Source organism: Trachypithecus francoisi, unplaced genomic scaffold, assembly GCF_009764315.1.
Source record: "Trachypithecus francoisi isolate TF-2019V2 unplaced genomic scaffold, Tfra_2.0 Lachesis_group4, whole genome shotgun sequence".
Lineage (NCBI taxonomy): Eukaryota > Metazoa > Chordata > Mammalia > Primates > Cercopithecidae > Trachypithecus > Trachypithecus francoisi.
The window spans coordinates 107,528,860-107,556,843 of record NW_022681469.1 but is presented as its reverse complement, the minus strand read 5'-3'; the positions used below and the strand labels follow the sequence as shown (position 1 = coordinate 107,556,843).

The window sequence follows — 27,984 nt, the reverse complement described above, 5'->3', positions numbered from 1 at the left end:
TCTGAAATTTTCAAGAAATCTAACTTATAATTTCAAAACGTTTACAGACTTCACATTAGAGAAGGATGAAATCTGACTGCCTCATGGTGGAAGAGCTGGCAAGGAGAGAGACAGTTTTCTCTGCAGAACCCTAGAAGGGCTCAGAAAATGGAAGCACCTTGTACTGCAAGAGGTGGTGTGCAGGGCAGGGCTGAGACCAGCAGATAAGTGGAGGACATGTAAAAAGAGCAGGTGAGCCCCCAGATTCCCTCCCCAACTGATAGGAGAAGGTAGGTTTACTCACTGGAAAATTACGGGGACAACAGGTGTGGGGATAAGGTGCCATCTGGAAGGGTAGATGATTAAAATGTTGGAAGAATGGGATTTGGAAGTGGGGAGGGGCAGGTTAGAGGACTGCTATTTTTTAGTTTAAGTCATGTGATAGTATTTGATGTTTTATATCTATTTCTATTTTTAGACAAGGTCTCACTCGGTTGCTTAGGCTGGAGTACAGTGGCATGATCATGGCTCACTGCAGCCTCGACTTTCTGGGCTCAGGTGATCCTCTCACTTCAGCCTCTCGAGTAACTGGGACCACAGGTGCGTGCCACCATGCCTGGATAATTTTTTGTATTTTTTTTTGGTAGAAACAGGGTTTTGCCGTGTTTCCCAGGCTTGTCTCAAACTCCTGGGCTCAGGTGATCCACCTGCCTTGGCCTCCCAAAGTGCTGGGATTACAGGCAGGAGCCACCACACCTGGCTGTGTTTGACTTTTGTAAACCAAGTACATATATTGTTTAGATAAAAATAGAAAGCAAGCTTAAAAACAAAGAAAACAACTGCAACCTAAAATTAAGCTCTCTTCTGGATGTGGTCACCGGAATGGCTTTCTCCATTGTGGTCCAGAATGAAGACCAGGAGCAGCTTCCCTGGGAGCCAATAGTCTCTCCAGTGGAAAATCCTGCCCCTCAATCTGCAGGTGTCATGCCTGCCATAATGTCAGTGGGGCCAGGCCTCAGGGAGAATAGGTGTTTGGTCCAGGAAAATAAGGGGTGTTTTTGTAATGACTTTGCAATTTCTTCCCAACTTGGTTCTTCTCTCATTTTTCTCTCTAAACTCTATCATCTATCATTTACCTTAGACTTGCTTCAGGCTACACTATTTATAACAATAGAAGCAGCATTTTTGGCTTGTCACCTTTCTCCAAAAGAGCCCAGATTGTCTCTAAACCTTTAATGGGCATACAGAGTACCTGGGAACCTTGTTAAAATGCAGTTGGTCTGGGGTAGGGCCTGAGAGTCTGCCTCAGGGGAGCAGCTCCAAGGGGAGGCTGATGGTGGTCCCTGGAACACACTCTGAGTAGCAAAAGGACTTGAGGCAACTTTTTGGGGGTGACGGAAATGCTCTAAATCTTGATTGTGGTTACATGGAGTATATACATTGATCAAAACTCACTGAGTTTATTGTATGTAAATTATACCTCCATAAAGTTGATTTTAATGGAAAAAACCCATTCTAGATGCATTACAGACGTAAAGTGAAAGATGAAACAATAAGGCTTTTAGAAAGAAACATAAGCCTTAGGATAGGTGAATGCTTCTTAAACAGGAATCAAAACAAATTAACTATAAGAAAAAAATACACACATTAATTGGACTGCATTAAAATTAAAAACTTCTGTTCATCAGCAGACTATTAAGAGAGTAAAAAGCTAAGCCATAAACTGAAAAAAAATCCACAATACATACATCTGATAAAGAACTCATGTCTATCATATATAAAGAACTACTACAATTCAATAAGTAAAAGACAACTCAAGAGAAAAATGGGCAAAACACTTAAACAGGCACTTTGCAAAGGAGGCTATCTGAAATGAACAATAAACACATGAAAACATATGCTAATTAGTCATAAGCAAAATGCACATTAAAGCCACAAAATTATTTGTTTTGCCTAAACACCCACAAGAGTGGCTAAAATGAAGACACAGACAATATCATGTGTGAGTAAGAGTGTGGAGCAACTGGAACTCTCATACACTACTTATGGGAGTGTAGATTGAAACAACACCCTTAAAATCTATTTGGTAGTATTTATTAGAGCAGAACATCAACATATTCAAAGATCCAGAAAATCCACTCTTGAGTGGCCAAACACATGTTTCCAAAAGACGCATAAGAATGAATGCCTGGCTGGGCATGGTGGCTCATACCTTTAATCTCAGCACTTTGGGAGGCCAAGGCAGGAGGATTACCTGAGCCCAGGAGATTGAGACCAGCCTGGGCAACATAGTGAGACCTCCCAACTCTACAAAAAAATGAATACTTCTAGCAGCATTATTCAGTGTAGCCAAAAATTGGAAACAAGTCAAATATCCATCAATAGTAGTATAAATAAAATGTTATACTACTCATTTGCAATAAAAAATGAATTATTGGCAATAAAAAATGAATGAGCGACCGCAGTAAGCAACAACATGGATTAAGCTAGGCTTGCCAGATAAAATAGAGGACACTCAATTACATTTAAATTTTGAATTAAAAACAAATGATTTTTTGAGACAGAATCTCATTCTGTTGCCCAGGCCAGGCTGGAGTGCAATGGCAGGATCTCGGCTCACTGCAACCTCTGCCTCCCAGGTTCAAGTGATTCTCCTGCCTCAGCCTCCCGAGTAGCTGGGATTACAGGCACCCACCAGCACACCCAGCTAATTTTTATATTTTCAGTACAGATGGGGTTTCACCGTGTTGGCCAGGCTGGTCTCAGACACCCAACCTCAGGTGATCTGCCCGCCTTGGCCTCCCAAAGCCCTGGGATTACAGGTGTGAGCCACTGTGTCCAGCCCAAACGAATTTTTTTTTTTTTTTTTTTTTTTTTTTTAGCACAAGAATATCCTATGCAATATTTGGGATATACTTACACTAAAAAATTCTTATCCTATTAAATGTTATTATTATATTACAATGTTATTTTTTAGCTGGTCATGTTCTGTTTCTTGATCTGGGTGTCACTGGGCGACACGGATGCGTTCACTTTGTGAAAATCCACCGAGCTCCACACTTAGGATGAGTGCAGGTCTCTTGTGTGCATTCGCTACTTCAATACAAAGTTTATCTAAAATCACAATCAAACTATCCCTGGCCCGTGGCCCATTAAATGGGGGCCTGCCTCTTGCCTTGAGGGTTCCATCTGTTGTCGTCTCTGCTGTCTGTGATCTCTATAACCCGTGCATCCATCCTGGCTTGCAGTCGCTGCTCAAAACACCCCAGCGATGCACCCTTGCCCACAGGATGGCATCTGCCCTCCTTGACACAGCACCCCAGGGTTCCTGTGGCTTCCCCTGCCCCATTTCCACGTCCTCACATCTTTTTTCCAGCACTGACACTAACCACACCACCACAGCTCTGTGCCTGCCGCTTCGCCTACTGCTCTGCCAGGCAAAAACCTATTTATTTTCCCAGTCTCATTTCAGCTTCTGTCAGCTCTGGGAGGTCTTTCCTGACTCCTTCAGGCAGACCTGTCTGTTCCTCTCCCCAAGGTCTGTCTTCATTTCAGCATCCATTATAGCAACTCCATTACTTCGCAACTGACTGTTTATACGTCTGTCTCCTCCCCGGATGACAGGCTTGCTGGGGCAGGGACCCTGTCTTTTTGTCTTTTTATTCCTAGCAACTCAGAGTGTTCTGTGCGTGGTAGGCTCTGGGTATGGTGTTAAGTGGTCATGACAGTAACGGGTGCTAATGAATGGGGACTAGCAGAGAGATCGAAGGGCTCTGTAAAGGGTTCACACTTCATTTTAGAATTAGAGATGGCAACACCCTGTCTCTACAAAACAAAACAAAAACCAAAAATTAGCTGGGCAGTGGTGGTGCATGCCTGTAGTCCCAGCTACTCAGGAGGCTGTACTGGGAGGATCACTTGAGACAGGGAGGTGGAGGCTGTAGTGAGTCATGATCCTATCACTGCACTCCAGCCTGGGAGACAGAGCAAGACGCTGTCAAGGAAAGGGGAAGGAAAGGGGAAGGAAGGGGAAGGGAAGGGGAAGGGAAGGGGAAGGGAAGGGGAAGGGAAGGGAAGGGAAGGGAAGGGAAAGGGAAAATGATGCTCTAAGTCCCTCTGCTAATGAGTTGCCAGTGTTTCATTTAACTTCCCAGGAGAAGGGTGCTGGTCTTATCCCCGTGTCACAGATAGGAAGACAAGTGCTGAGCAGTTCAATGGTTTACCCAAGGTCACATGGCCGGCATGTAGCAGACCACACACTCATGGCCCTGGCTGTTCCGTGAATCACAGCAGACGCTGAATCACTAAAATGTCCTCCTGGGACAGGCAAGTCAACAGAGGAAGTGCCCAGTCTGCCCCGGGCCATCTTTTGACTCAAGCAAGCTTTCCGGTACCTCTCAAATCAGTCCCCGTGGGTGGCCACCCCCTCTCCCATGGAATGGCTCGCCGGGAACGGGGTAACACCTTGAACACCTAAACACAGCATTCAACTCCGTCCAGACACTCTCAACTCCTGCTTGAGATTTTCAGGTTTTAAACAAAACAAAAATCTGATTCACTGTTTCCAGTCCTACAGGAAACGCAGGTCCTTTATTTATCTGCCACTAAAAAAAAAAAAAAAAAAGAAGAAGAAGAAGGAAAAAAAAAATCAAACCAGAAAAAAAGCCCTTTATGTCTTACAAGGGTTTTGAATGCATCTCATTTCATACAGCACCAAACATTGTTCATGACAGAGGCTCCAGAATGAAGTCCAGACTAAAAGACAGAAGGAAATGAAACTCATTACAATAAAACACACACGCTAATAAATAAGGGCCTGGGCAATGAATCCGGCTCGGAACATACCACTGGCAAGAAGAAATGCCCCAAAGCTTTACTTAAACCAAATAATAGAAGAACAGATGGCTCCCCCGGGTCTCTGGGAAAAGTTAACAGATACAGGAGGCTGCAGATAGAGGCTCTGTTTGGGATTTGGGCGGAAAACACAGGGCATTCACAAGATTCAAGGTGAAAGAAAGAGGGCTTGTAGATTTAGGAACAGGGACATTTTCATCAGATAACAAAAATAGATATATCTGGATATCTCCTCTGGGTTCCCACAGACTGCAGGGCACGTGCCCTCTCCAGAAATTAACCAGGGCTGCACTCGGCAGCATGCCAGGGAGACCGACTGCTCCTAGCTGCCCGACTGGAGAATTAATTTAACTCCAGAGATTTGGATAACAAGAAAGAATCCTTAAGGGAGATAAAAATTTACTTTGGGAAGATTTTTGTCCCCACCTGTTGTACAGGAGCATTGTTAAGTGGGGGGAACAGTGGGTGGGAACCGGAAGCTGTGGGTTCTATGATGCAAGACTCCCCTGGTCACTGATTAGCTGAGTGACCTCCAGGCTGCCACCTGCCTAGGGGCTGTTAAGAATGCTGAGATCTGGCCAGGCGCGGTGGCTCACACCTGTAATCCCAGCACTTTGGGAGGCTGAGGCGGCGGGCAGATCACGAGGTCAGGAGATCTAGACCTTACTGACCAACACGGTGAAACCTCATCTCTACTAAAAAAAAAAAATACAAAAAATTAGCCGGGCATGGTGGCGGGTGCCTATAGTTCCAGCTAGTCCGGAGGCTGAGGCAGGAGAATCGTTTGAACCCAGGAGGTGGAGCTTGCAGTGAGCGAGATCACGCCTCTGCACTCCAGCCTGGGCGACAGAGAGAGACTCTGTCTCCAAAAAAAGAAAAAAAAAAAAAAAAAGAATGCTGAGATTCATGGACACAAGGAGGGGAACATCACACACTGGCCCTGTCCGGGGTTGGGGGGCAAGGGGAGGGAGAGCATTAGAACAAATACCTAATGCGTGCGGGGCTTAAAACCTAGATGACAGGTTGATGGGTGCAGCAAACCACCATGGTACACGTATACCTATGTAACAAACCTGCATGTTCTGCACAGGTATCCCAGAACTTACAGTAAAAAAAAAAAAAAAAATGCTGAGATCTTCCAAGCACAGAAGGATCACATCCCATATCCAACACCCATATTAATCCCCTTTCTCCTCCGCACCAGGGAAATCCAAATGACATTGTCTTCCCAGAGTGGGCGGCAGCAAACGGAATCCATTAACAGGGAAAGCAAGGGCTTTCAAACCACCCGGTCAGATGGTTCAGAGGAGTGCGTGTCCAACAGGAATCCACAACTGGGGAGATCGATTAACAAAAACAAAACTTCCCCTTTATATAACGGTGCATATACACCTCCAGCGCCATGTTTCATCTACTTACATTGTCCTGAGAGCAATTTTGTGTAGTGGCAAAAGGCAGGAATGATTTATCTCCCTCTTATTTGTGACGAAACAAAATCTTGGGACAGTGAAGTGATTTGTTCCAGGTCACCAGGTCATCGTGCATTCTTTTTTAACTTTTATTTTAGGCTCTGGGGTATACCTGCAGGTTTGCTATATAGGTAAACTAGTGTCATGGGGGTTTGTTTTATAGATTATTTCATCACCCAGGTACTAAGCCTAGTACTAGTGTCATGGGGTTTGTTCTATAGATTATTTCATCACTTAGGTACTAAGCCTAGCACTAGTGTCATGGGGGTTTGTTCTATAGATTTTCATCACCCAGGTACTAAGCCTAGTACTAGTGTCATGGGGTTTGTTCTATAGATTATTTCATCACTCAGGTACTAAGCCTAGTACTAGTGTCATGGGGGTTTGTTCTATAGATTTTCATCACCCAGGTACTAAGCCTAGTACTAGTGTCATGGGGTTTGTTCTATAGATTATTTCATCACTCAGGTACTAAGCCTAGTACTAGTGTCATGGGGGTTTGTTCTATAGATTTTCATCACCCAGGTACTAAGCCTAATACTAGTGTCATGGGGTTTGTTCTATAGATTATTTCATCACTCAGGTACTAAGCCTAGTACTAGTGTCATGGGGTTGTTCTATAGATTTTCATCACCCAGGTACTAAGCCTAGTACTAGTGTCATGGGGTTTGTTCTATAGATTATTTCATCACTCAGGTACTAAGCCTAGTACTAGTGTCATGGGGGTTTGTTCTATAGATTTTCATCACCCAGGTACTAAGCCTAGTACTAGTGTCATGGGGTTTGTTCTATAGATTATTTCATCACTCAGGTACTAAGCCTAGTACCAGTGTCATGGGGGTTTGTTCTATAGATTATTTCATCACTCAGGTACTAAGCCTAGTACCCAGTAGTTACTTTTTTTTTTTCTCAAGGTGGAGTCTTGCTCTGTCACCCAGGCTGGAGTACAGTGGCACGATCTTGGCTCACTGCAACCTCCACCTCCTGGGTTCAAGTGATTCTCCTGCCTCAGCCTCCCAAGTAGCTGGGATTACAGACACCTGCCACCACACCTGGCTAATTTTTGTATTTTTAGTAGAGATGGGTTTTTGCCATGTTGGCCAGGCTGGTCTTGAACTCCTGACTTCAAGTGATCTGCCTGCCTTGGCCACCCAAAGTGCTGGGATTACAGGTGTGAGTCACCATGCCCAGCCCCCAGTAGTTACTTTTTTTCTGATTCTCTCTCTTCCCATGCTCTGCCCTCAAGAAGGCCCCAGTGTGTGTTGGTCCTGTCTTTGCATCCATGTGCTCTCAGCATTAACTCCCACTTATAAGGGAGAACATACGGTATTTGGTTTTCTGTACCTGTATTAATTCACTTAGGATAATGGTCTCCAGTTGTATCCATGTTCCTGCAGAAGACATGCTCTCATTCTTTTTCATGGCTGCATAGTATTCCATGGTGTATATGTACCACGCTTTCTGTATCCAGTCTGTCATTGATGGGCATTTAGGTTGATTTCATGTCTTTGCTATTGTGAATACAGTGCTGCGGTGAACATTCACGTGCATGCGTCTTTACATCATGGATTTGCAAGGCTGGAAGGGCTCTGGGTCATGCAGAGCAAGAGCAGATGACTGACGGGGCAGCCCAGCTTCCACATTCAGATTCACACCCAGGGGCAAACATCGGTGATCGATCCCTGAGCTTGGGTCCTCAACGTGGCCCTCCAGCAAGCCATTACTAGTTGATTGGAAATGGCTTGCCAGATGCAACGCATTTACCACCCCAAGTCCTGTCCAGTCTTCTCATTTGACTTACGAGGAAACTGAGCTCCAGAGGTGAAGGGGAACTTGGCCCAGACTGCTCAATGGGTCAGTGGCCGAAAACCAAATCCCTCTTTCTGAGCCCAGTGGCCTCTCCAGGGCACTGTGCGGTGTCCCATCTACTGCAGAAAGAATTCCCCCATCAAGGCAGGGCAAGGTGGCTCACGCCTATAATCCCAGCACTTTTGGGAGGCCGAGGGGGGCAGATCACTTGAATCCAGGAGTTCGAGACCAGCCTCGGTGACATGGCAAAACCCTGTCTCTACAAAAAAATACCAAAATTAGCTGGGCATGGTGGTGCACGCCTACAGTCTCAGCTACTTGGGAAGCTGAGGCAGGAGGATCGCTTGAACCCAGGAGGCGGAAGTTGCAGTGAGCCGAGATCATGCTACTGCATTCCAGCCTGGGCGAGAGTGAGACGTGCGTAAAAAAAAAAAAAAAAGAAAAAAAAAGAAAAGATTTCCCTATCAAAAGATGCCTGAGAATGACATTCTTCATGACTGAGCCAGAGCAAATTTTCTTTTCTCTGCCCAGCAAACGGGCAAACTACCAACAGAGAAGTGAAGGACAGTTCCAAGGATCTTAAGTCCGAGCCCCGCGCAGGATGGAAGACAGAGTGCGGAAAATCACAAGTTCGATTTTGGATTCACTCCATGTCCAGGCAGACACGTGAAGACAGTTGGATATTAAAGTCTAAAGTTCAAGAGGAGAGCCTGGGCAGAAGATATGAACTTGGGAGTCATTGGCATATAGATGACTTTTAAAGCAAGAGGTGGGAGGAGACCACCCGGGGAAAGAGGCCTACAGACTGAGCTCCCGGCAGTTTCACCTCCGAGGTGAGGGAGACAGAGGAGTCAGAAAAGAGAGGCCAGGAAGGAGTAGTTAGCAAAGAGGGGGCAAAAAAAAACAAGAGGGAGAAGCCCCAAAGATAAAGGAACGTGTGTTTCAAAGAGGAGAGAAGAATGGTTCTTATGAGATCCTGCTGATATCAAAATCTATGAGGACTGAGGATGGACCATCAGATAACGGCATTGGTGACTTTGTGTTTTTGTTTTATTTATTTTTATTTATTTATTTATTTATTTGAGACAGAATCTTACTCTATCATCCAGGCCAGAATGCAGTGGTGTGATCATAGCATAGCTCACTACAGCCTTACCTCCTGGGTTCAAGTGATCCTCCCACTTCAGCCTCCTGAGTAGCTGGGACCACAGGTGCACACCACAATACATGCCTTTTTTTTCCCCCCCCTATAGAGATGGCATCTCCTCTGTTGCCCAGACTGGTCTCAAATTCATAGCCTCAAGGGATCCTCCTGCCTTGGTCTCCCAAAGTGCTGAGATTACAGGCGTGAGCCCACACCTGGCCACACGGGTGGTTTTGACTAGAGCTGTTTAAATTGAGTACTGGGGCCAAAGCCTGACTAAAGTGGGCTCAAGATGGAAGGGGAGGAGAAGAATTAGGACAGGGAGTACAGACAACACTTTACTATAAAGGTGTTACGGGCTGAATTCTGTCCCTCCAAATTCCTATTATGGACGTCCTAACCCCCAGGACCTCAGAATGGGGCTGTATTTGAAGACAGGGTCTTTAAAGAGGTGATGAAATTAAAGTGGAGTGATTGGAGTGGGCCCTAATCCAATCTGACCTGTGTCTTTATACTAAGAGGAAATTGGAGGCACAGAGACCCAGGGGACACACACCCAAGAGAAAAGCCCAGGCAAGGACACAGGGAGAAGACGGCACCTGGCAGCTGCAGAGACAGGCTTCAGAAAGAACCAGCCCAGCCAGCACCTTGCTAGGACTTCCAGCCTCCAAAAATGCAAGGCAATAAATGTCCCAGTCTGTGGGATTTTGTTATGACAACCCCAGCAAATGAGTACAAAGGGGGTGCAGAGAAATGCGGCGAAGGCTGGAGGGGAATGTAAAATCAAGACAGGTTTGTCGTTTGTTTGTTTTAAAGTGGGTGAAACCGCAGTAGATCAGCACTCGGATAGGAATGGTCCCCGGAGAGAGGGAATACAGAATGGAAGATGCAGCAGAGAGAGAAGGCAGTTGCTCGAGAAGCGTCTTTGATTGGAGAGAGGTGGACTCTGGTGCCTGTGCAGAGCGGGCCTTGGCAGGTGGCCGGATCACCATCTCAGGCGAGGTGCCAGGCGCAGAGGCAGAAGGCACCAGGCAGGTGGGAGGGGGAAGTAGAGCCACCAGTGCAGTGGCAGGAGGGCCTCTGAGGCCCATCAGTCTGACTCTGCCACAAGACATAAGGTTGAGTTTTAAAATATATTTTTAAATTACAGCTGGGCACGGTGGCTCATGCCTGTCATCCTAGCACTTTGAGAGGCTGAGGTGGGCAGATCACCTGAGGTCAGGGGTTCGAGACCAGCCTGGCCAACATGGTAAAACACTGTCTCTACTAAAAATACAAAATTAGCTGGGTGTAGTGGTGCACACCTGTAATTTCAGCTACTCAGGAGGCTGAGGCAGAATTGTCTGAACTCAGGAGGTGGAAGTTGCAGTGAGCCAAGATTGTGCCACTGCACTCCAGCCTGGGCAACAAGAGTGAGACTCTAACTCAAATAAAATAAAAGTGTATATATAAAATTATTAAATTATATATATAATTATATAAATATAATTATATATTATACAAATATAATTATATATAATTATATAATTAGACATATAATTACATATATAATTTTTAAAAAATAATATGTATATATGTATAAATTAGTTAAGAAAGATACGGGACTGGGCATGGTGGCTCACGTCTGTAATCCCAGAACTTTGGGGGCTGAGGTGGGAGGATAGTTGGAGCCTAGGAGTTCGAGACCAGCCTGGGCAACATAGCAAGACCCACATCTCTACAAAAAATTAAAAAAATTAGCCGGTCATGGTGTCACGTGCCTTTAGTCATAGCTACTTGGAAGGCTGAGGTGAGAGGATTGCTTGAACCCAGGAGGTTGAGGTTGCAGTGAGCTATGATGGCACCATTGCACTCCAGCCTGGGCAACAGAGCAAGACAAAATTATATCGAACTTCCACATAAAATGAGTGAGGAGACAGGGTGACCCCGTCCCCGGCGCACAGACGGCCTTCTGCTTGTACCGCAGCTGGATCCTTTCTCCACTACGTCATGCTCTTCGCCAGTCTAAGACCTCCCCGAGCTCAGAAAACTCGGAACAGGGCCCGGTAAAAGGCCGTCCACTAAGAAGCGGGAGAAACACTTGTCAAAGATAGAGAACTCTCCTACAAAGAGCCAAGAACCTCTGTGTGCCTCAGGAACTAAAACAGGGATCACGGTGCCTGTTCGTCGGCAAACAGGGATCACCGTGTCAGCTCCCAGAGGCTCTCTGCTGGTTAACACGTTGGTTTCTGAAATGCGTCTGAGAACTGAAGTCACGAGTGTCGGAAGGCAGTGTGAGGTATCGTTATTATTCTACTGAACATTTCCCCCGGAACCAACGATACTTGAATCCCTTTAAAAATAGGCCATTTTTTCTTAGAAGACTTCCATGAATCACATAATCCTTACGCAGAGGCAGGCAACGAAGCACTGATGTCAATAACGTTACAGTTTTACTTCATACCAACATTTACCCACCGACATAGCAATATACTAAACTGCAGAAAACGCCGGCACAGGGCCTCTGTTTACCCTTGGATTTTTTATATTTCAGAGACAGGGTCTCCCTCTGTTGCCCAGGCTGGAGTGCAGTGGTGCAATCACAGCTCACTGCATCCTCTACCTCCTGAGCTCAAGAGATTCTCCCACCTCAGCCTCCCAAGTAGCTAGGCCCACAGGCATGGCCACCACACCCAGCTAACTTTTACCTTTTTTATAGAGATGAGGTCTCGCTATGTTGCCCAGGCTGGTCTCAAACAAGTAGGCTCAAGTGATCCTCCTGCCTCAGCCTCCCAAAGTGCTGGGATGATAGGCATGAGCCATTGTGCCCAGGCTGCTTCCAGATTTTTATTTTTTTTTTAAAGGGCCATCACCACCAAGACACGTATAAGAATGTTCACAGTGGTTTCGTCATGATAGCCCCGAACTGCAAGCAACAGAAATGTTTATCAACGGTCAGGTGGATAAGTAAATTGTGGTAAATTTTTGTGTTTTTTTTGAGACAGGTCTCACTCTGTCACCCAGGCTGGAGTGCAGTGGCACGATCTTGGCTCACTGTAACCTCCTCTTTCTTGGGCTCAAGCAGTTCTCCAGCCTCGGCCTCCCAAGGAGCTGGAATTATAGGCACAAGCCACCAACGCTTGGCTAATTTTTGAATTTTTGTAGAGATGGTTTCACCATGTTGCCCAGGCCGGACTTGAATTCCTGAGCTCAAAGCAATCAGCCTGCCTTGGCCTTCCAAAGTGCTGAGATTACAGGCATGAGCCACAGCGCCTGCCCCTATTGAGGTAAATTTGTACCATGAAATACTGTGTAGCAAGGAAAAAGAAACATTGAATGTGACTCTGTCCATGTGAAGTTCAAGGACAGGGATGGTGATAGAGGTTGGAAGGGGACGGGGAGGGGTAACGACTGGGAGGGAATATGGGACTTCCCCAGAACCTAGAAGGGACCCAAATCTTGATTTGGGTGATTGGCTCCGGAAAGACATTTAAAAGCCCATCAAGCTGTATGTATGCTTAAGACTGTACTGTGTGTGTGTTATACCTTAATTTTTAAAAGTTATTATTATTATTATTATTACTGATGGGCAATCACTTTTACCTTTCTTTTTATTTTATTTTTAGAGATAGGGTCTTGCTCTATTGCCCAGGCTGGAGTGCAGTGGTGCAATCCTAGCTCACTGCATCCTCAAACTCCTGGGCTCCAGTGATCCTCCCATCTTAGCCTCTGGAGAAGCTGGGACTACTACCGGTGCATGTCACCATGTCTGGCTAATTTTTTAAAGTTTTTTTGTAGAGGTGGGATCTCACTATGCTGCCCAGGCTGATCTCGAACTCCTAGGCTGAAGTGATCCTCCCACCTGGGCTTCCCAAAATGTTGGGATCACGTGCGTGGTGTAAGCTGCCATGCCAGGCCTATCAAACTTTTCGATGTTTGCCAGTCTGACAGGTGGAAAACGCTATGTCCCTAGTGTATTACTTCACATGGATTTAATTGTAAATGAAGCATGTTGACTGACCGGCTGATATTCTGTGTGTGTGTACCCCTTCACCATTTTTTCCATTGGTTGAATTCTCTAATTTTGGGGTCTGGACACTCCCACTGAGGGTCCAGTCCTGTGCCGTCCACTGGGCCAAAGGTGGCCACATTCACTCCCATCTACAGCCGCCTCCACCCCACAAGGACAGAGTTGGTAGCTTCGACAGAGACCCTCTGGCTCACAAGGCCTAAAATATTTACTATTTGGAGCTTTCAAGAAAAAGTGTGCCAGTTCCCGTGTCTAATTGGTTTACAAGAGTTCTTAGTAAATTAAGGAAATAGCTCTTTGCTGCATATATTCTGTTTTGCATTTCATCTCTCTCTGTTCTCCCTCCTGGCCTCTGAATGAGCAAGTCAGAAGTAAAACTTAAAAGCAGAAGCTGCAGAACCCCTTGACACATTTGGTGTGTTTGGAAACACTTTGGTCTATGCTAATCTAGGGGTGGCATCATCATCATCATTATTATTATTATTAATTATTATTATTATTATTTTTTTTGAAACGGAGTCTCGCTCTGTGGCCTGGGCTGGAGTGCAGTGGCCGGATCTCAGCTCACTGCAAGCTCCGCCTCCCGGGTTCACGCCATTCTCCTGCCTCAGCCTCCCGAGTAGCTGGGACTACAGGCACCCGCTACCTCGCCCGGCTAGTGTTTTGTGTTTTTTAGTAGAGACGGGGTTTCACCATGTTAGCAACAATGGTCTCGATCTCCTGACCTCGTGATCTGCCCGCCTCGGCCTCCCAAAGTGCTGGGATTACAGGCTTGAGCCACCGCGCCCGGCCTCATTATTATTATTATTTTGTGATAGAGTCTCGCTCTGTCACCCAGGCTGGAGTGCAGTGGTACAATCTTGGCTCACTGCAACCTCCGCCTCCCGGGTTCAAGTGATTCTCCTGCCTCAGCTTCCCAAGTAGCTGGGATTACAGGTGCCCACCACCACGCCAGGCTAATTTTTGTACTTTTAGTAGAGACAGGGTTTTGCCACGGTAGCCAGGCTGGTCTCAAACTCCTGACCTCGGGTGATCCGCCCGCCTCGGCCTCCCAAAGTGCTGGGATTGCAGGCGTGACCCACCGTGCCCAGCTAGGGGTGGTAATTTTATATCCATTTTACACGTGCAGCAGTTGAGGCTCAAAATCATCATGTGACTTTGTTGGGGTCACAGAGAGTACAGGTAGTGGAGCCGGAATAGACACCTTGTCTGCCAGGCTCTAAGTCTGTAGATCTCTCCAGAAAGCAGCTTTGCCTTTTTTTTTTTTTGAGACAGGGTCTTACTCTGTTGCCCATGTTGGAGTGCAGTGGTGCAATTGCGGCTCCCTGCAGCCTCAGCTTCCTGGGCTCCAGCAGTCCTCCCACCTCAGCCTCCTGAGTAGCTGGAACCACAGGTGGATACCACCACACCTGCCTCATTTTTAAATTTTTTATAGAGATGGGGTCTTGCTATGTTGCCCAGGCTGGTCTCCAACTCCTGAGTTCAAGCAATCCTCCTGCTTTGGCCTCCCAAAGTGCTGGAGTGCTGGGATTACAGGCGTGAGCCCTTGTGCCTGGCTTTTTTTTTTTTTTTTTTCATCTTGCCTCTTAATGAATGAGGCCAGTTCCAGGGAATGGCAGCGATCCTAATCAGCACTGTCCTGGCAGGTGTTGCCTTTGGCACCACCAGGACCAAGGACATGGCACAGGGCAGCCCCGCTGGTGCTGTCATACTTGGGTATAAAGACAGCAAATTCCTGAGTTGCAGAGAGGCAGGAAGGAAGATGACACGCTAGACACAGAAACCACACAGAGGAGGATGGACCCTGTTCGCGAGCATGGATACTGCACATGCCCCTTTCTGGCTCCCAGACTTGCAAGGAATAATGTCCACTGAGGAATGGCCCCGGCTGGGCCAGGAGGAACCCGGCACTTTGGAGGAACGAGTGTGCTTCGAGGAGCAGGAGAGGGGAAGAAGAAGTGACAGCCACACAGACGGGACTGGAAGGACTTTTATCACCCTCTGGCTCTCGGCCACCAACACCTATTACACATATGTGACAGCGACCATTATAATCTCTGAGCCCTTGAACAAATCACAACCCAAAAGGTTACCCTCCCAAAAATAATCACCCCATCAAAACCACTGACCCAGAGAGCGGCAGTCCCTCAAGGAGAGAGTACGGACAAGGCATGGGGCCTGCTCTTTGTATGGAGTGTGCAGTGCCCTGGCTGTGCTTTTCTTATATGGCCTGCCATAGGAAGAGGCTGGCATCTGGAATCTGTGCCTTCTAATTCCCCTTCTTTTCTTTTCTTTTCTTTTCTTTTTTTTTTTTTTTTTGAGACTGAGTCTCACTCTATCACCCAGGCTGGAGTGCAGTGGCGCGATCTCGGCTCACTGCAACTCCAACTCCCTGGTTCAAGCAATACCCCTGCCTCAGCCTCCCGAATAGCTGGGATTACAGGCGACCACCACCATGCTTGCGTAATTTTTTCTGTATTTTTAGTAGAGATGGGGTTTCACCATGTTGGCCAGACTGGTCTCGAACTCCTGACCGCAGGGAATCTGCCCACCTTGGCCTCCCAAAGTGCTGGGATTACAGGTGTGAGCCACTGCGCCTGGTTGCCTTCTAATTTTTCTTTAGCAGAAGAGCATGTTTAAGGGGCCTCCTCGAAGGTTGCCTTTCCCTTCTCTTTTTGTTTCTGTATTTCAATCAATTGAACAAAATATTTTCTTTCTTTCTTTTTTTTTGTTTGAGGCAGAGTCTCACTCTGTTGCCCAAGCTGGAGTGCAGTGGTGTGATCTCGGCTCACTGCAACTTCTGCATCCCAGGCCCAAATGATCCTCCTGCCTCGGCCTCCCAAGTAAGGAGGGACCACTATGCCTGGCTAATTTTTTAGTTTTTTTTTTTTTTTTTGTAGAGACATGATCTCACCATGTTGCCCAGGCTAGCTGGTCTGGAGCTCCTGGACTCAAGGGATCCACCCACCTTGGCCTCCCGAAGTGCTGGGATTACAGCCATGAGCCACCGTGCCCAGCCAATCAAGATATTTTCTAGACTGATTTGGGTACTGCAACCACCAAGAGTGAGAGTTTTTCTGCAGGGTAGATTGACGGAACATCAGCTCGGTCTGTGATTTCCTCGGGCTCATAATTCCCCTGTAAGACTGAGACTGCAGATAAGGAATCGGAGGTTGCACCAGAAAAAAGTAACGAGGTCCATCCAACTGGTGTTTGCGGGGAGGCTGGTACTGCAGCCCTGGGTCTGGACTCCAGAGTCCAGCCTCTGATCTGCTGCAGACCTTAGTCATCACGGCAAAGGTATCCTATGTCATACGCCGTATTTTCTCATTTTATGCTTGGTGTAACTGACAATACTGAAAATAACCAGTATCGATATCCTGATTTCATTAGGGAAATGACTCTCGGAGAGCTTATGTGACGGGAAGCCTGTCCAAGGTCACACGGCAAGCCAAGGTCACACGGCAAGCCAAGGTCACACGGCTAGCACTGATCAGTAGTCATGCCTCGAACCCATGCCTTCATGGGCTCCAACCCAAAAGATGGAATGCCGCTGGGAGCACGGCCTGCAAAGCAGAGAGTGCAGGGGCTGGGCAAGAGGAAATGGAAAGTGGTTTTGTTTGTTTGTTTTTTCTTTTTTTTGGAGACAGAGTCTCACTCTGTTGCCCAGGCTGGAGTGCAGTGGGGCAATCTCGGCTCACTGCAACCTCTGCCTCCTAGGTTCAAGCGATTCTCCTGCCTCAGCTTCCCGAGTAGCTGGAATTACAGGCGCCCACCTCATTTTTGTATTTTTAGTAGAGACAGGGTTTCACCATGTTGCCCAGGCTGGTCTCAAACTCCTGACCTCAAGTGCTAGGATTACAGGCGTGAGCCGCCATGCCTAAAGGGGGTTTTAAAAATGGATTCAAGAGGCTGCATTTTTCAGCACTTGACATGCCTTTTCATCATCGCCATCTGAAAATCAGGACCCCATTTGGCCTTTCCTGCATGACATGCTATGAGGAGCTATGATCACAAGTGTATCTTCATCTCCACGGCCCCTGCCAGCCACCACCAAACCATAGTCACACAGCCCCTCAGTCCCAGGAAGCAAGTCTTTTATTGGAAGGGCCCAGAATTATTGTATAGGATAAAGAAGTCTAGACACTGCCCCTCGCTTTTTTTTTTTTTTTTTTGATACATTGCCTTGCTTTGTAGCCCAAGCTGGAGTGCAGTGGCACCATCTCAGCTTACTGCAACTTCCACATCCCAGGCTCAAATGATCCTACTGCCTCAGCCTTCAAGTAGCTGGGACTATAGATGCACACCACCATGTCTGGCTAATTTTTTGGTATTTTTTATAAAGACAAGGTCTTGCCATGTTGCCCAGGCTGGTCTCGAACTCCTGGACTCCTAGAACCTGGACCCCTTCCTGTGACCCTGCCACCCCTTTCCTAGTACAGTGTCCACAGAGGGCTGTCCTATCTCATCTCCCAGCTCTGCACCCCCTTTCGGTGGGGCTGTCCTTCCTCCCTGAGATTTTCAGCACCATCTCAGCCTGGAACCTTCCAGGGATCCCTGGACCTTCTGAGTCCTACCATCTCCCAAGTTCACTCCCTACTTCCCTCCCCACTCCTCCTATTTCTTTTCCATCTCATGTGCATCTCAGCCACACTCTGACCACAGCATACACAGACTGTGTGATGAACCTACTCAGGTTGGAGCACAGCTTCTCACATCCCTCCTGCGTCCCCTGTGCCACCAAGTACAAAGCCACCCACACACGCCCACTGATGGATTCACACAAGCGTTGTCATCTTTACAAGAGTTAGGTTTAGAAGTCTTTTTTTTGAGACAGAGTCTTGCTCTGTCGCCCAGGCTGGAGTGCAGTGGTGCGATCTCAGCTCACTGCAACCTCCACCTCCCCAGTTCAAAGCGATTCTCCTGCCTCAGCCTCCTAAGTAGCTGGGACTACAGGCATGCACCACCACGTCGGGCTAATTTTTTGTGTGTATTTTTAGTAGAGATCGTGTTTCACCACTTTGGCCAGGCTGGTTTCGAACTCCTGACCTCAGGTGATCCACCTGCCTTGGTCTCCCAAAGTGCTGGGATTACAGGTGTGAGCTACTGCGCCCGGCCAGAAGTCATTTTTAAAAAATCACATAAAGGATGAGCAGATACACAAAATATAGTCTATCTGCACGACAGAATATTATTCATCCTGAAAAAGGAAGGAGATTCGGTCACAGGCTACAACACAGATGAACCTTGAGGACATGAGGCTCAGAGAAATAAGCCAGGCACGGGAAGGACACAGGTTGTATGAGCCCCCTTATACGGGGTCCGGAAAATCATCAGATTCCTAGAGACAGAATGAAGAAGGGTGACTGCCAGGGACTGAGGAGGGAGCCAGGGAGATGTTTAATGGGGGACACAGTTTCAGTTTGGGAAGAGCTGGATGGTGGTGACCACTGCAAGACAATGTGAATGGGCTTAATGCCACTCCACTGTGCGCTTCAAGGCGGTTCAGTGAGCTCCTTTTATGTCATGTGTATTTCACCACGATTTTTTAAAAAATCACATCAAGGACCATTCATGCATTAACTGAAGACTGCTGGGGCCAGGGGAGCCACAGCCTGCCTATCTGATACCCAGGCAAGTAACATCTACACCGGTCCAAGCAGTCCCTGGCCTTGGCTACGCTGAGTCCCGGTCACTGTTACTCTCCTCAGGGCAGCCCCGGCCCGAGGCAGGGGTATCATCTCTTTACAGATGCCTTGCTGGGGAAAGAACGGGAGATTCCGCGAAAGCACAGAAATGGACCCTTACGGATTCCTGTCCTCATATGAAGCACAAAAATGGACACTGACGGAGAAATTCCTGTCCTCATATTAATTCCCGGCTCCTGGGATTTCCGGCACGTAGTATGCACAGGTTGAGCACTTAATAAACGTGGAATGAACGATCGACTGTTTCTCTCCCCTTTCTGGTAGGCTGGTAACCTTATACCTTCAAGACGAGTCAGAAACATCAGGAGAAACATTTTTGAACTACAAATCAAAGGCTTTGAGAGCAGGCGGGACAGACAGAGGTCAGTTTGGTCCAAGACCGAGTTTGTGTGGGCAGCCCTGAAGCTCACAGCTGGGACCACTGTCCATGAACCTGGGTCCCCGTGACAGCCTCCAGCGGTGCTCAGAGCCCCCGAGGGACAGAAACACCCTCTCTGCCCCTATCTTCAGAGGGGGCTCAGCAGAAGGCCTGGTGGCCCCATCGGGCCTGGAGGGGCCTCCTGGGGTAGGTGGCTTTCAGGCCTGAGGCCGCTGGGGACTGGTCCTGGTCCGGGTTTCCGTGGGGAACCTGGGCCCCCTCCTGTGCCCCCACCACTCCCTTTCTAGTAGAGTCCCTGCGGTGGGGGCTGTCCTCTCCCATCTCCCAGCTCCACACCCGCTTTTGGTGGGGCTGCCCTTCCTCCCTGAGCCAGGCCCCACCTTCCCAGGAGCCTCTGAGTCAGGCTGGGCTGTGGTCTGCAAACTTCCGGGCCTTTCAGGTGTCAGAAAAGTTTCTCTTCCTCCCTCTGGGGCAGGTGCACCAGGGGGCTGCAGCCTCCTGACCCCTGATTTTTTCCTGTCCAGTAGGAGGAGGTGGGGGTTTTGCTGGGCAGTGATACTCAGAGATGGTCAGAGAGACAGGGAGGAGAGGTACAGGAGGTGGAAAGTGAGGGAGAAAAAGGGTTGGAAGGGAAAAGGGGGAGATAAGAGTAAGAGAGAGAAGTGGGGCAGGGGGACAGAGATGGAGAGGGACGGATACCCCCATCATCGCGGGGCCAGCAGGAGCCACTCCCATCTCCCCCAAGCCCCACTACCATGTCATCTCACTGATGCCCCCCATCTCCTCCCCGTATCCTCCTCTCTTTACCCAACTCCCCGCCTCGTGCTCCCCCTCTGCCAGCTCCCCCATCCCGGCTGCGCCTACCTGGGGCGCTCATGCTCCGCCAGCTGCGCGGGGCGCCTCCTCCGCGCAGGCCTCCGGCTTCCTCCAGGCGACCGGGCCCTCCGTCCCCGCGGGCACGGACCCGTCCTCCGAGGGACGCCGCCCGCCCAGGGGCTGCAGGGCCAGGAGGGGGCTGCGGGCGGCGCGGGCAGGAGTCCGAAGGCCAGAGAAGGCAGGAGAGAAAAAAGGAGAGAAAGTATGTCATAGGCTAGGAGGGGCGGGGGAGGGAAATGCAAAACCCGACAGGAAATGAGACTAAAAAATGCGAAAGGTTAGAAAAAGATAAGGAAGAGAGGGAGGGGGCGGAGTCGGTGCCTCGGGAGGAGGGCGGTAAGGAGGTGGGGGTGGGAGTGGGGACAGGGCCTGGGGTGGGGGTGCTTGGGGACAGATCAGGGAGCCGGGGATGGGGAGAGTCTCCGGGTCCAGGCCACCTGCATCAGTTGGGGTGAGGCTGGACCAGCCTGGGCGTCAGTCCCCACCTAGCTGTGACCCCAGGCAGAGTCCAGGTGGGGCCTTGGAAGGGGCTATCCCCTTTCTAGGTTCTCCAGGCCTCCGGCTCTAGCCGAGGTCTAGCCGAATTTCTCAAGAAATTCCAGAGCCTGTCACTGCAATGTGTATGTGTGCGGGGGAACGGGGTGTCCCACATAAAATCTTGCAGCCTCCTACACCCCAAGCCTCTTTCCTCCCTCAGCCCCTGTTCTGGAAGCTTCCTGGGCATGCTGGGTGGTCAACACCCCTGCAAAGGCCTTCCTCACCCCAAAAGCTTTGGGGTTCAAGATATCCATCATCAGCTTGTGCCCTCGATGTTCTGGTGAACTATGTTTCTAAGAGAAATTGTGATTTGGATGTCATCATTTTACTTTATTTTTATTTTTTGAGACAGAGTCTCGCTCTGTCACCCAGGCTGGAGTGCAGTGGCATGATCTCAGCTCACTGCAAGCTGCACCTCCTGGGTTCAAGCGATTCTGCCACCTCAGCCTCCCAAGTAGCTGGGACTACAGGCATGCACCACCAAACCTGGTTAATGTTTGCATTTTTAGTAGAAATGGGGTTTCAACATGATGGCCTGGCTGGCCTCGAACTCCTGACCTCAAGTGATCTGCCCACCTCAGCCTCCCAAAGTGCTGGGACTACAGGCGTGAGCCACCGTGTCTGGCTGGATGTCAGCATTTTGATAATTTACCCCAAATGGCCAGCGTCGTGGGTGGGATGGTCCCAAGGGTGTACAGGGATTGTGGACTCAAAAATCTGGATGAAAGAAAATGTGATACACACACACACACACACACACACACACACACACGCTCACCATGGAATACTACTCAGCCACGAAAAAGAACGAAATAAAGTCTTTTGCAGCAACTTGCACTTGGATGGAACTGGAGGCCATTATCTTAAGTGAAGTAACTCAGGAGTGGAAAACCAAATACTACACATTCTTACTTAAAAGCGAGAGCTATGCTATGGGTAGGCAAAAGCAGGCAGAGTGGGATCGTGGACATTGGAGACTCAGAAGGGGGAAGAATGGGAGGGGGTAGGGGATGACAAATCACCTGCTGGGTACAATGTACACTGTACTCTGTGTACTATTCCGGGGACAGGAGCACTAAAAGCCTGGACTTCACCACTACACACTTCATCCACGTAACCCAAAACCGCATGTACCCCTAAAGCTATTGAAATAAAAATCTGGATGAACCGTGCCTACCCAGAAAACCTTAGTTTCTATTTTCTTGCTGCAATTGACCCCTGCCTCCCGCGCCGCCCCCCTCCCCGCCCGTTTCCCCAGCTTCTGCACCTCTCATTCTACTCTGCCTCAGTTTACCACTCTCCTCTCATCTCTCTCCCTCTCTTTTGATCCCCTCATTATGGCTAGAGAATGTAGGCTTCTGTTTCATGTTTTAAGTGTTCTGAGAAAAGTTCCTCGAGGTGCTAGAAGGAAAGGTCTTCAGTAAATTAAACTTTCAGCAAGATGATAAATAAAAAATGGAATTTTGGTCCAAGCACGGAAGAATCTGAAATACCAGTGAGGAATGTGTTTGCACTGATGCGCATGTGCTAGGGATGAAGGAAGACACCGGTTTGCTTCCTGTAAAGCGTGTTCAGAAATGCAAGCAAGGGCCGCAAAGAAAGTTTCTAAAATGAACACCAAGACCCACAGCCTTCTAGGCCTTCGTCCCTAAGGACACATCTCACTGCGTACCCAGGACCGGGGAAGCTGCTTGTACTCTATGAAACCTCTAAATCAGGCAGTGGTATTTATTTGTTTATTTATTTATTAATTATGGAGTCTTGCTCTGTTGCCCAGGCTGGAGTGCAGTGGCGTGATCTCGGCTCACAGCAACCTCCACCTCCCGGGTTCAAGCGATTGTCCTGCCTCAGTCTCCTGAGTAGCTGGGACTACAGGCATGCACCACTACGCCTGGCTAAGTTTTGTATTTTTAGTAGAGATGGGGTTTTACCATGTTGGTCAGGCTGATCTCAAACTCCTGACCTTGTGATCCGTCCGCCTCGGCCTCCCAAAGTGTTGGGATTACAGGCTTGAGCCAATGCACCTGGCCAGCATTTTATTTTACTTTAATTTATTTTATTTTATTATTTTTGAGACAGGGTCTCGCTCTGCCGCTTAGGTTGGAGTACAGTGACTTGATCACAGTTCACTGCAGCTTTGACCTCCTGGGCTCAAGCCATCCTGCCTCCTTGGCCTCTCTAGAAGCTGGGACTACAAGTACATGCCACCATGCCTGGCTAATTTTTTAATCTTCTATAGAGATGAGGTCTGACTACGTTGCCCAGGCTGGTCTTGAACTCCTGACCTCAAGTGATCCTCTTGCTTGAGCCTCCTAAAGTGTCAGGATTACAGACATGAGCCACGGCATCTGGCCTGTCATTTTAAAGAAGAGCTCAGATTTCCCTCCTGCAAGATATGAAATGAGGGCAATGCCTTAAAACAGCGAAACATGTCTCTAGAGATATGTATAAAGTAAAGTCCACAAATGCTGCAAAGTCTGATGAATTTTTGCAGCAACTTGGATAGAACTGGAAGCCATTATCCTAAATGCGAGTGTAACCCACACCCACACTTCATTCATCAAAACATGGAACTTCATCTGTGCCCCAGAAACCTCCTTGTGTCTGGTTCCTGTCACTCCCCCACCAAGCGTAGCCACATTCCTGCCTCTGACAGCATCGGCCAGTTTGCCTGTTTGTGAACTGTATGTAAACGGCAGCATGCGTGGGTTCTTTCCGCAGCCTGGACCCTTTCACTCAGTGTTATGTTTCTGAGTTTTGTAGATGGGACTGCATGTGGGTCTAGTTCCGTAAGACAAGCCTCTTTCTCCCCCAACATCTTATTAAAAATTTTAAATGTTCAGAAAAGTTAGAATAATCATCTAATGAATTTCCATTGAATCCCCATATACCCCACCACTTGATTCTACAACTAGCATTTTGTTCTACTGGCTTTATCACAGATCTATCTATCTATCTCTCCATCAGTCCTCCTGCCCTTTTTTTTTCTTTTTGAGATGGAGTCTTGCTCTGTCCCCCAGGCTGGAGTACAGTGGCATGATCTCTGCTCACTGCAAGCTCCGCCTCCCAGATTCACGCTATTCTCCTGCCTCAGCCTCCCGAGTAGCTGGGACTACAGGCGCCTGCCACCATTCCTGGCTAATTTTTTGCATTTTTATTAGAGACGAGGTTTCACCATGTTAGTAGGATGGTCTCGATCTCCTGACCTCGTGATCCATCCGCCTCGGCCTCCCAACCTCCTGTCTTTTTTTTTTTGGGGTGTATTTCACAGTAAGTTGCAGACATCATCAGTATATGTCTCTGTTAAACACTCCATCTTGCATATCATTTACTAGAGAGGTTTGTTTAGGTGAAATTTACAAGCAGATTTTAACCATACGATGCAATGAAGCTGGGCACAGTGGCAGGTGCTTGTAGTCTCAGCTACTCCAGAGGCTGAAGCGGAAGGATTCCTTGAGCCCAAGAGTTCGAGGCTGCAGTGAGCTGTGATTGCACCACTGCACTCCAACCTGGGTGACAGAGCGAAACTCCATCTCAAATAAATACGTACATACATAAATAAATGATTTAAAAACTATGTGATGTAATGAGTTTTGACAAATGTACATATTGTGTAAGCCACGTCCTTATGAGGACATAGAACAGTGTGGTCCAATGTGATGGCCACTAGTCACATTTGACTGTTGAGCACTTTGACAGGAGGCTGGTGAGATTAGGAAGCGAAGTTTTAATTCTCTTCTATTATTATTATTATTATTATTATTTGAGAAGCAGTCTTACTCTGTAGTCCAGGCTGGAGTGCAGTGGTGCGATCTCGGCTCAATGCAGCCTCCACCTCCTCAGTTCAAGCAATTCTCCTGCCTCTGCCTCCTGAGTGGCTGGGTTTACAGGCGCCCGCCACCACATCCAGCTAATTTTTGTATTTTTAGTAGAGACGGGGTTTCACCATGATGGCCAGGCTGGTCTCGAACTCCTGACCTCCAGTGATCTGCCCACCTCGGCTTCCCAAAGTGCTGGAATTACAGGCATGAGCCACTGCACCTGACCAATTTTAATAATTTTTCATCTAAATCCAAAAACTAACACTTGATTCTGTTATTGAAAAGCTTTTAAGTACATCTGGAGCCGTTTGAACATGTTCATCTACTCTTTCAACTGTAAAGTTAATGAAATCTAAATACAGGTCAAGTATCTCCGAGGAAAATATGGTGTCTGCATTGATGTGCTGTGAGTGTAACAGAAACCAGATATTGAAGACTTCGTGTGTAAAAAAGAATACAAAACGTCTCGTTAATAATGTTTATATTGACTGCATGGTGAAATAATATTTTTGATAAGTTGGGTTAAATAAAATATATTAGTAACATGCATTTGCTTGGTTTCTTTTTGGTATTGCCAGTAGGAAATTTAAAATTACACATTTTATTTCTATTGGGTGGTGCTGTATTATATAGAACATTACCATCAGCCCCACTGAGTTCCTCATGCCTAGATACACCATTTTGTATCTTGATTCCTCTGTGATCCCGGAGAGAAGGGGATTCCAAAGTGTTTGAATCATAGACACAAAGATGGCAACAATCTACTGGGCACAGTGGCTCAGGCCTGTGATCTCAGCACTTTGGGAGGCCGAGGCGGGCAGGTCACTTGAGGTCAGGTGTTCAAGACCAGCTTGGGCAACATAGGGAGACCCTGACTCTACCAAAAATCCAAAAAAATTAGCTGGACAAGCTGGCGGATGCCTGTTGTCCCAGCTACTCAGGAGGCTGAGGTGGGAGGACTCCTGGAGCCTAGAAGATTGGGGCTGCAGTGAGCCATGATCGCACCACTGTACTCCAGCCTAAGTGACAGACTGAGACCCTGTCTCTAAAAAAGTAATAGTGAACTAAACACAAAATTTACCTGCCAAGAACAGTGGGGGATAGGTTATAAAAAGGTGCCTGGAAAGAATGCAGATAAGAGGTGAGAAGCATTTCTGGAAGGCAGGAGGCAGTGGACAGGAAACCCTGGCTCAGAGCCTGCAGCAGGGAGTTGGCAGCAAAGCTGAGGGTGGCTCTCCTACTGTAGAACCCCTCAAATCTGTCAGGATTGAACTGAAGGCAGGCTCAGAGGAAGGGCAGACACAGAGTGACTGATGGGAGCATCATCTGAAGGACTGTTAGGGCAGGTACAGCCATCCCACTTCCCTCCCCCAATCCCTGACTGTGACGCTTCAGCTTCTCCCCCAGGCCGAAGCCAGAGAGATCTTTCCTGTGAAAACTCTGGTTTGATGGGTACGGACATGCAGTTAAACAGAAGGTACAAGTTCTAATGCTGGACAGCAGAGTAGGCCGATTGCAGCTAGCAACAATGTATTGTATATCTCAAATTAGCTAGAAGAGAAGATTTGAATTATTCCCAACACGGAGAAATGATGAATACTCAAGGTGATGGATGCCTCAAATACCCTGACCTGATCATTCCACGTTCTATGCATGTAACAAAAGACTGAGCACAGTGGCTCATGCCTATAATCCCGGCATTTTGGGAGGCCAAGGTGGGAGGATTGCTAGAGCCCAGGAGTTCGAGCCCAGCCGGGGCAGCATAGCAAGACCCCATCGCTACAGAAAATTTAAAAAGCTAGCTGGATGTGGTGGCATGTGCCTGTGGTTCCAGCTACTCAGGAGGCTGAGGTGGGAGGATCGCTTGAGCCCAGGACTTCAAGGCCAGGCTGGGCAGCACAGCAAGACCCCATCTCTAGAAAAAATAAAAAAAAATTAGCTGGGTGTGGTGGCACGCACCTGTGGTTCCAGCTTCTCAGGAGGTTGATGGGGTTGATCGCTTGAGCCCAGAAAGTTGAGGCTGCAGTGAGTCATGATCACATCACTGCACTCCAGCCTAGGCAACAAGAATGAGATCCTGTCTCAAAAAAAAAAAAAAAAAAAAAAAAAAAAAAAAAAAAAAAAAAAGTCACATATACACCCTAAATATATAAAATATTATGAATCAATTTTTGAAAAGCTGCTCAGAGGGGCAAGTGCTCTTAGAATGGGGGCATGGGCCCCAAAGCCCTTCCTCATGTGGTAACAGAGGGGTAGCCGGGAGAGCCTCTCCCTGCCTGGGTTCCCAAAAGCAGGGCTTCTGGAACCATCTGCAGCAAAAGACACCCCCACTCCCACCTGCCTTTAAAAAAAAATTCTAATCTGTTACGGGCTGATACTTTTGTGAAATACAATAAAAATTAATTACTAGAAAATAGAATTTTAAAAAAGACACTAAGACACAAGCTGGGCAGTCACGCTTGGTTATTGTGTCAATGTCAAAAGTGCTATAAAAGTTTCCAAATGCTTCGTCTCCATTTCTGCTCTTATCCCGCCGCAGACCGGTGCACTGAAGGACGCGGGTCCCCAGGCCAGATTTCTCAGAGCATAGCCCTGCAGTCAAGGCTGCCTGTTGACACAGCCCTCCTGCTCCCGATACCCCAGCTGGCCTCTCTTCCATACAGAAGTTGGAAAAGGCAAAGGAAACTCCACACGAGTCAACACGGACCTTCCCAAACATGGACAGAGATCAGCAGCTTGAAAGGGTGGGCCTTAGATGAACACATTGGAAGACATTCATACAGCCAACAGACACATGAAAAAATGCTCATCATCACTGGCCATCAGAGAAATGCAAATCAAAACCACAATGAGATACCATCTCACACCAGTTAGAATGGCGATCATTCAAAAGTCAGGAAACAACAGGTGTTGGAGAGGATGTGGAGAAATAGGAACACTTTTACACTGTTGGTGGGATTGTAAACTAGTTCAACCATTACGGAAAACAGTATGGCGATTCCTCAAGGATCTAGAACTAGAAGTACCATATGACCCAGCCATCCCATTACTGGGTATATACCCAAAGGATTACAAATCATGTTGCTATAAAGACACACGCACACGTATGTTTATTGTGGCACTATTCACAATAGCAAAGACTTGGAAGCAACCCAAATGTCCATCAGTGACAGACTGGATTAAGAAAATGTGGCACAGATACACCATGGAATACTATGCAGCCATAAAAAAGGATGAGTTTGTGTCCTTTGTAGGGACATGGATGCAGTTGGAAACCATCATTCTCAGCAAACTATCGCAAGAACAGAAAACCAAACACCGCATGTTCTCACTCATAGGTGGGAACTGAACAATGAGATGACTTGGACTCGGGAAGGGGAACATCACACACCGGGGCCT

At 47.7% G+C, this 27,984-nt stretch overlaps 1 protein-coding gene across 3 annotated transcripts in view; it reads right to left on the bottom strand.

The window, feature by feature from the left end:
* Positions 1-20,492, bottom strand: part of CARD11 (caspase recruitment domain family member 11) — a 151,274-nt gene extending 130,782 nt beyond the window's left edge. The window contains exon 1 of one of the 3 annotated variants that reach the window (XM_033193778.1): positions 20,216-20,492. The gene's annotated coding sequence lies outside the window, so the exon portion shown is untranslated. The remainder of the gene's footprint in view (positions 1-20,215) is intronic. The other 2 variants (XM_033193776.1, XM_033193773.1) reach the window with 2 other exon arrangements.
* Positions 20,493-27,984: the final 7,492 nt, after the last annotated feature.